General features: G+C 48.1%; 1 long non-coding RNA gene across 5 annotated transcripts; it reads right to left on the reverse strand.

The window, feature by feature from the left end:
• Positions 1-5,033: 5,033 nt before the first annotated feature.
• On the reverse strand, positions 5,034-9,083 carry LOC123387387. Of its 5 annotated transcripts, XR_006601845.1 has the most exons (5): positions 8,808-9,078; positions 8,603-8,711; positions 7,542-7,660; positions 7,107-7,238; positions 5,034-6,628 (listed from the first exon to the last, which is right to left on the reverse strand). It is a non-coding gene; the product is annotated as an uncharacterized LOC123387387 (long non-coding RNA). The 5 variants fall into 5 exon arrangements; XR_006601846.1 differs by having other exon boundaries at positions 5,034-7,238; positions 8,603-8,736; positions 8,808-9,083; XR_006601848.1 differs by having other exon boundaries at positions 5,034-7,238; positions 8,603-8,732; positions 8,808-9,082.
• Positions 9,084-9,127: the final 44 nt, after the last annotated feature.

Here is a 9,127-nt window from a genome sequence, read left to right on the forward strand (position 1 = left end):
CCAGGACCTTGGGATCATGACCTGAGCCGAAGGCAGTTAGATGCTTAACTGTTTGAGCCACCCAGGCACCCCTGGAATTGTTTTCTTAATTTCTTAAAAAAATTTTTTTTAAAAGATTTTGTTTATTTATTTGATAGAGAAAGGCAGGCACAGAGAGAGAGAGGAAGGGAAGCAGGCTCCCTGCTGAGCAGAGAGCCCTATGTGGGGCTCGATCCCAGGACCCTGGCATCAGGACCTGAGCCCTAGGCAGAAACTTTAACCCACTGAGCCACCCAGGTGCCCCCCCCCTTAGCTTTTTTTTATATACAAGATCATGTCTTCTGCAAATAGAGCTTTACTTCTTCCTTTCCAATATAGATGTTTTTTTTTTTTCTTCTGGCTAATTTCCCTGACCCGAATCTCTAGTACAATGTTGAATGGAGGTGGTGAAGTGGACATCTTTGTTTTGTTCCTGACCTTACAAGGAAAGTATTCAATCTTTCACCTTAAGTGTGATACCAGCTGTGAGTTTTTCATAGACGCCCTCTTCAGGGCAAGGAAGTTGCATTCTATTCCTGTGTGTTGAGAGCTTTTTAAATTTTTATTATTTTTAATTTTTAAAAAAGATTTTATTGATTGATTGATTTATCTCAGAGAGAGAGAGAGAGCGAGTGAGCACAAGTTGGGGAGGGGGCGGCAGGCAGAGGGAGAAACACGTTCCCCAGTGACCAAGGAGCCCAACGTGGGACTCAATCCCAGGAACCGGGGGTTACAACTTGAGCCAAAGGCAGATGCACAACCGACTGATCCACCCAGGCGTCCCTGTTGAGAATTTTTATTTTAAAAGTGTGTTGGATTTTGTCAAATGCTTTTTCTGCATTTATCGAGATGATCATGTGTTTGTTTTTTATTCTATTAATATGAGTATTGTACTGGCACGGTGTTTTTATATTACATATTACATTAATTATCACATGTTAAACCGACTTTGCATCCTTAGGATAAATCCTACTTGGTCATGGTCTTTTTAATGCTGCTAGATTTGGCTTACTGATTTGGCGATTTTTGCATTCATATTCATAGACGTTTTAGTTTATAGTTTTCTTGTGAAAGTTCATAGTTTTTATTTTTTTTAAGATTTTATTTATTTGAGAGAGAGAGAGAGTGAGAAAGCACGAGATGGGGAGGGTCAGAGGGAGCAGCAGGCTCCCCGCCAAGCCGCGAGTCCGATGCGGGACTCGATGGTGGGACTTCAGGATCATGACCTGAGCTCAAGGCAGTCGCTTAACCAACTCAGCCACTCAGGCGCCCGTGAAAGTTTATAGCTTTGTCTGATTTTGGTAGAGGGTAATATTGGCCTGATATAATGGGTTGGGAAGTGTTCCCTCCTCTTCTATTTTGTGGAAATATTTGTGAAAAACTGGTATTATTTCTTCTTTAAACGTTTGGTGGCAGTCACCACTGAAGTCTTCTGGGCCAGGACTCTGTGGGTGGTGTTACTGATTACTAATTCAATCTCGTTATGTGTTAGAGACCTATCCAGATGGTCTGTTTCTTCTTGAGTCAGTTTTGGTAGTTTGTATCTTTCTAGGAAGGTGTCCCTTTTATCTAAGTTACCTAGTTTATCAGTGTTCAACTACTTATAGTATTTCTCCCCCGCCCTTTTTTTTTTAAGATTTTATTTATTTATTTCACAGAGATCACAAGTAGGCAGAGCAGCAGGCGGGGGTGGGGTGGGGGAGCAGGCTCCCTGCTGAGCAGAGAGGCTGACCCGGGGCTTGATCCCAGGACCCTGAGATCATGACCTGAGCCGAAGGCAGAGGCTTAACCCTCTGAGCCACCCAGGCACCCCTACTTCTGTACTTGTATATTTACTGAGGTTTAGTTTTTGGCTTGCCAAGTGGCTTATCCTGAACGCCATTCCATGTATATTTGAGAAGAATGTATCTTCTGCTGCGTTTGGTCTCTTTCATTTTCAAGGACTCTTCTAATTAAACCGGGCCCAGCCGGATAATCTAGGACAATCTGTCTTAAACTCAGCCTATTAGTAAACTTAATCCTATCTGCATCCTTTGTTCACAGGTTTTGTGGATTGAGATATGGTCCTTTGGGGGAGGGGTGGGGCCATTATTCTGCTTAACACAACAGGAAAGATCCACGAGAAGCTTCTTCATTGAGTGTCATGTTTGCCAAAACAAAAACAAACCCCCAATAACCATTTTGGGGGAAGGCCTTAGTGTGGAGGCAAAGTAACTTTTGCCTTAAAGTTATTCTCACGTTTTTGCAGACAATGAAGTGTCTTCTTTAATTCTCAATATTTGAGTTTTTAAAATTTTAGATTTTATTTATTTGAGACAGACAGAGAATGAGGGAGCATGAAGAGGGGGAGCAGGAAATGGAGAGGGAGAAGCCGTCTCCCCCCTCCCCTCCACCATGAGCAGGGAGCCTGGGGGCTGGATCTCAGAAGTCTGGGATCATGACCTGAGCTGAAAGCAGCTTAACTGGCTGAACCACCAGGTACCCCAATTGTCAATATTTTAGACTTAGAACAAAGCACAATTTAAATCCTTTATTCTCATTTTTTAAAAGATTTTATTTATTTATTTATTTGACCGGGGAGGTGGGGGGAGAGAGAGATCACAAGTAGGCAGAGAGGCAGGCAGAGGGAGAGGGGGAAGCAGGCTCCTGGTCGAGCAGAAAGCCTGATGGTGGGGCTCGATCCCAGGACCCCGGGATCATGACCTGAGCCGAAGGCAGAGGCTTAACGCACTGACTACCCAGGCACCCACAATTTAAATATTTTCTAAAATGAAATGTGATGGGGCGCCTGGGTGGCTCAGTGGGTTAAGCCGCTGCCTTCGGCTCGGGTCATGATCTCGGGGTACTGGGATCGAGTCCCGCATCGGGCTCTCTGCTCAGCGGGGAGCCTGCTTCCTCCCTCTCTCTCTCTCTCTGCCTGCCTCTGCCTACTCGTGTTCTCTCTCTGTCAAATAAATAAATAAAATCTTTAAAAAAAAAATGAAATGTGATTAACTGTCACATAAGACCCACCATTGTTTAACAGCAGTTTTTCTGTTTCATGACTTAACTATCGTAAAAGAAGTAGGAAGAACACAAATGACAAGTTCCCCACACGGAAAGTTGTTGAGAAATAAAGGCTGGCGCGCCTGGGGCGGCTCAGTCAGTTGAGTGTCCAGCTCTTGGTCTCCGCTCAGGTTTTGATCTCAGGATTGTGAGTTTCAACCCTGCACTGGGCTCCATGCTGGGCAAGGGACCTACTTAACAAAGAAAAGAAAAAAGAAAAGAAAAGAAATAAAGCTTGAACCATTAGCCAGTAGCTCTTGAAACCACTCAGTAGGTTGAACAACAAATTATTTTCCCCTGAAGTCTTTGGGTCCCTTTTAGCTAAGCTTAAAGTTTCTATTTTATTGAAAGGAAAGATGCCACTGCAGGCAAGACAGCGGAAGGACTTTCCAAAGCACATACATATGTTTACTATGTATATTTATGTGTGTATGTGTAAGTATATGCGTGCATATGTGTATATATATAATTTTCTGTTTATAAAAGTAATTCACACTCATAAAAACTTCAAACATCACATCACAGAAATACTATGCTGAGGGGCTCCTGGGTGGCTCAGTTGGTTAAGCATCTGCCTCCAGGTCTGGTCATGATCCCAGGGTCCTGGGATCGAGCCCCAGGTCCCTCCCCCTGCTCAGCTGGGAGCCTGCTTCTCCCTCTCCCTCTGCCTGCTGCTCCCCCTGCTTGTGCTCACTCTCTCTGTCAAGCGAATAAATAAAAATCTTTAAAAAGTACTATGCTGAGTTGTATGAAATTTCAATATTTTACTATTTTTTGACCTACAAACAGCGATTTCTTACTGTTCAACCTAATAATATAGCAGGGAGAATCCCCTGTAATCTGCACGCCCTGGAGGGAACCACTGGCAAGTGGTGTGTATTTCTCCAGGCTGGAGAGTGTGTCTGTGCACGTTCATGGTCAGTGAACTTATCACCACGATGATGAAGCAAGGATGTTGCAACCTGCTTTCTAAACGCTTTGTAGAGCAAAGCAAATCCTCGGACTGCTTGTGCGGCTTCCCCTCTCTGCGGCCTCCATTTCCTTATCTGTGAACATGGAACCCCTGTTCTGTGCCAGTTAGTTATTGCCTCTCAGCTCCAAATTCGTTGTATTTGTCTGCTCTGTGAAAAATGGATCTGGGCCCTTTAAATATTTTCCTTAGCCACGTGGAACAACGCTAAACTTTGCCGGTAGAGGGCGCCGGCAGCCATTTCTTGCGGCAGAGGATTTGGTTTCTGGTAGTGATGAGCTTCTCTCCTCTGGCCCGTGCGGCAGGTCCAGCTTCTGCAGCTCAGCTCCGGCCACGGGTACAAGCTCCTTCCGCGCAGGAAGCCTGCAGCACCTACCATCAGCCTCTTCCCCCAGCCCCTTAAAGCATGACGTTCCAGCAAGTTCCACGGGACCTGCGTGGGACTTTAGCAACGTCTCTACTATCCAATGAGTTACAGCCATTCCCTTTCCAGCCAGGTCTGGAGCTCAGACCCTGGGCTGGATGGAGGTCCTTGGCGAGGGCGGGGTTGGGGGGGGGATGTGGTAGTGGGGTAGTGCTCTATCTCAGCCCTGGGGATGAAGGGTGCTCCCTACATCTGCTATTCCGATATTCTTTTTAGAGCCCTCTTTATTATTTTTATTATTTCTCCTCCTCTTCCTCCTCCTCCTCCTTCTTCTTCTTCAAGATTTTATTTGTTTATTTGACAGAGATTACAAGTAGACAGAGAGAGGAAGGGAAGCAGGCTCCCCGCTGAGCAGAGAGCTCCGTGCGGGGCTTGATCCCAGGACCCTGGGACCATGACCTGAGCCGAAGGCAGAGGCTTTAACCCACTGAGCCACCCAGGTGCCCCAAGAGCCCTCTTTACTCCTTACCGGCCAATCCCTTGGTACTCCAATCCCTGTCACAGTTAATAATTCTTTTTTTTTTTTTTTAAGATTTTATTTATTTGACAGAGAGAGCACGAGAGGGAGAAGGTCAGAGGGAGAAGCAGACTCCCGCGGAGCTGGGAGCCTGATGCGATGCGGGACTCCATCCGGGAACTCCGGGATCATGACTTGAGCCCAAGGCAGTGGCTTGACCAACGGAGCCACCCAGGAGCCCCCAGTTAATAATTCTTTATGTCAGACTTCTCCAGTCCAAATGGCTTTGTGGTTTCGCTCGGACTGAAAGAGATCCCGCGTATCCTTATGAGGATCAGAAGGAGGGAGAGCGCTTAGCTCAGTGCCTGACGGGCAGGGAGGTTGCAGAAAACAGCAGTGACGTCATCGTCCTCATCCTGTCCGCGTCACCCGCTGGTCTCCACGCCGATGCCTACGGAACAGCCACTTCTTTATTAGCCATTGCTGTGGCTTCGCGGTATGCATGGAGTTTTGAATCCCTCCACTCCTGCGGACTCCTCCCCGTCGCCCCGATTACCAGCGGCCCTCTGAGCCCCGTCCACCAAGCACCAACTGCGCTAGGCACTGAAGCTGTTACCTACAGTAACTCACAAATTCTCATCCTGTGCCTATTGTATTAATTTCCACAAATTTAGTGGCCTAAAACCCCGCTGATTTATTACCTTACGCTTCCGGGTACCCGAGATCTAAAATGAAGGGGTCAGCACTGCCATGTCCCTTCTGAGGGCTGCAGGAGAGAGGCTGAGTTTTCCAGCTTCTAGAAAGCAGCCTCCTTCCTTGGCCCACGACCCCTCCCTCACAAGACACGTGCTCCTGCTGGCACACCTACTACTCACTGTGGTCCGCCTACAGCATCGGACCTACGGGGATAATCCAGGATGACTTACCCATCTCCAGATCCGTGACTAGATTGCAACAGGGAAGCCCCTTTTACCGTGTAAAGCAACATATTCACAGAGTCCTGGGATTAAGAGGTGGACATAGGTGAGCTTTGTTCAGCCTACCTTCCCCGTGGAATAAATACTATTGCTCTACCCATTTCACAGATGTAAAAACTGAGGTGCAAGGAGAGTAAGTAACTTGCCCACGGTCGCACGACTCATAAGGAACAGAGCTGGGAAACAGGCAGTCTGACTCAGCTACACAGCGTTGTGTAAATCTTTGCATACCAGAATGAGGCTTTGTGTAGCATACATTTCTAGAAGCAGAATTACTGGGGTGAAGTTTAGTCGGTGTTGCTGAGCTGTCCTTTGCTACAGCTGCATCATTTCTTTTTCTTTTTTTTTTTTAAAGATTTTATTTATTTATTTGATAGACAGAGATCACAAGTAAGCAGAGAGGCAGGCAGAGAGAGAGGGGAGAAAGCAGGCTCCCTGCTGAGCAGAGAGCCCGATGCGGGGCTCGATCCCAGGACCCTGGGATCATGACCTGAGCTGAAGGCAGAGGCTTTAACCCACTGAGCCCCCCAGGCGCCCCCAGCTGCATCATTTCATGTCCGCCAGCAGCACTGAAAATCCAGATGCTTTGAGGGCAGAATAGGACTTGAATACACAAAGGACTTTTACAACTTATCAACTTGGTGACTGAGAAATGTTTCTCTTTCGTGAAAGGAGAAGAACAGTATTCTCTCACTCATCAAAAAACATTATAGTGGGAATAAGGAGTTCTCAGTTTCCTGGGAAAAAAATAAAAAATTCTTGATTACCTTCATATATTGCGAGACCGAAAACACGGTCCTAACCTTGACTGTGACCCCAGCCTGTCTCCTTCTGCCTCGCCTTGTCAGAGGCACCGTTTTTGAGGGTTTGATTTTCCCACCTTGGTGGATTGCTTTTGTCTCCAGTGACATCTGAAGATCCCTAGTTAATAGATCACTTCCATCGCTTTCCAGTTTCCCCCTCTTTTATTTTGGATCTATGCCACAAAGCTTATCTACAACTTCCTTTTCAATGCCTTCCATGTCCCTTGTCGTCGGCTGTTTATTTGGGGCCAAGTACCCCTGTTAACCGCAGAGGCGAATGTTTCATTACTCTGAGAGTCGTCCATTTACAGGCAAGGAATAAGCATGAAGTGACTTCCCAAGATCCTATAGACGTGGCATTCAACCCGAGGCACCTGCCTCCAGGTTCCCCCTGCTTGACATCCCACTGTACCTGCTGGGGAGCGGCTGGCCCCCTGGTCCCTCGCAGTATGCACATGTGCCTGCCGCACCATTTCTCCAGGTCCTTGCGGGTCTTGGTGGGCTGCTTGGATTTGTCCCAGCTGGGCTGCCACTTTCTTTCTTTCTTTTTTAATATTTTATTTATTTATTTAACAGAGAGAGAGAGAGAGAGATCACAAGTAGGCAGAGAGGCAGGCAGAGAGAGAGGGAGAAGCAGGCTCCCCACTGAGCAGAGGGCCCAAAGCGGGGCTTGATCCCAGGACTCTGGGATCATGACCTGAGCCGAAGGAAGAGGCTTAACCCACTGAGCCACCCAGGTGCCCCTGGGCTGCCACTTTCTATGTGTGAGCATTTAGAGCTTGGGTTCCTCACCTGTAAGATGGGAAGAACATCAGTCCTCCCTCATAGGGCAATGAACTTGTATTACCTCCGCTTTGCAGCTGACGATGTGGAGGCTCAATGTTAGGGCAAGGTGGGCACAAAGAGAACCGGGGAAAGGGATGCTGTCCTCTTCTGAAGACGGTAGCCCCTCCGTGCTGAGTTCCACTGTAGAAGCAGGTTAGTTAACAGAGAATCTGTAAGGAAGCTCCCTTTCCGGATTCTTCATTTGTAACTCTGCTTTCTGGTGTGATCTGCTCAGCCTGTGCTAGGTTTGGCTCCTATCTCCCTGCTGTCCCTCTGTGCACTGGGGACTCCCCGATCTCCCCCAGCCCAGTGGCCTTCCCTTTCTGCACCTGTTTCTTCTCCAGGAGAGGCCCCCATGCACTGCACAGACCAAACACTTGGTAGGGGCTAAGACAACAGGCACTGACTGAATGCTAACACATGACTCCTATTTTCTTGAATCATCCCCTTTACCATGGCTCCAAAGTGTCCTATCATTTCAAACTCACAAGCACACAGCTCAGCACTGGCTTACTTACCTCCCTGGTATGAAAAACATTTCTAGGCTCTGTGTTTAGGCATTCAAGACTCCTACTTGCCATTCCCCACCCCCCCACCCTGTGACTTTAACTCCCCACCCTCCAATATTGCAAATTCCATATTCACAGTGTTGTCACTATCTTCCTAACAGAAGCTACACAGGAAAATCTCTAGTATTTACTTCTATTCTGCTCTGAGCAGCCAAAACCCTGTCCAACCCTCCCTCTGGGTGACCAACCCTCACAGGTGCTTGGACAAGGAAAGGGAGACAATGAGTGCTGTGCTGAGTGACTGTTCTCTGTCAGGTGGTACTGAACAGAGTACTGTTCATTCCAATTTACAGATAAGGGAAGCAAGGTTTCCAGAGGATAAGGTGGTTCCCACAGCCGGTGATAGGGCCTGAGCAGGGATTTGAACCCAGCTCTGCTGACCTTGGCATCCCCCACTCTCCAGTCTGCTCTCAAAGGCCTCCCAACTAACATATAATAGGTTCTAGGATTTCACCCACGCTCCATAGAGATGACTACAGGACTGTCCCCAACCCTGGGTCCCCTGAGACCCTACCTGAAGAGGGGGGTCATTGCCAATCAGTCTCTCCTGGACACTGGACTCCATCCAGCTAAGGGGCTCCATCCACCAACATTGATGCCTCATTGGATCCTGGAGTTGCCTACTGGCAGGTGGGAGAGAACATCTGGCTTGGGGACAATCGTCCTCCCTAAGCCTCTGTCTACCCCACTTCTCTCCTTCACGTCTGTCTACGACTTACTTCCTCTTCCGTCCCGCTAGCTCTGCTCTTCTATGCCTCGGTTTCTCCATCACTTCTTCTTTCTCAAGTTCTCATCCCCTTAATAACGCAGGGAGGTAGACTCTACTACCACCCACATTTTAGATGTAAGGACACAGAGGCTCAGAGAGTTTGGGTGACCTGCCAGGCCCATACAGTAACTGGTAGGTAACTGGTGGCGCGTGTCCAGCAGGTGCTTGGCCAGGTTGCCAGGAAGCTGGTCTCTGCGCCGCCGGCCCCGCCCCCGATCCCGCCCGCGCCCCGCCCCCATCTGCTCCGCCCACCGACTCAGGCCCCGCCCT

Source organism: Mustela putorius, unplaced genomic scaffold (assembly GCF_011764305.1).
Source record: "Mustela putorius furo isolate JIRA1106 unplaced genomic scaffold, ASM1176430v1.1 tig00000127_pilon_pilon_pilon, whole genome shotgun sequence".
Lineage (NCBI taxonomy): Eukaryota > Metazoa > Chordata > Mammalia > Carnivora > Mustelidae > Mustela > Mustela putorius.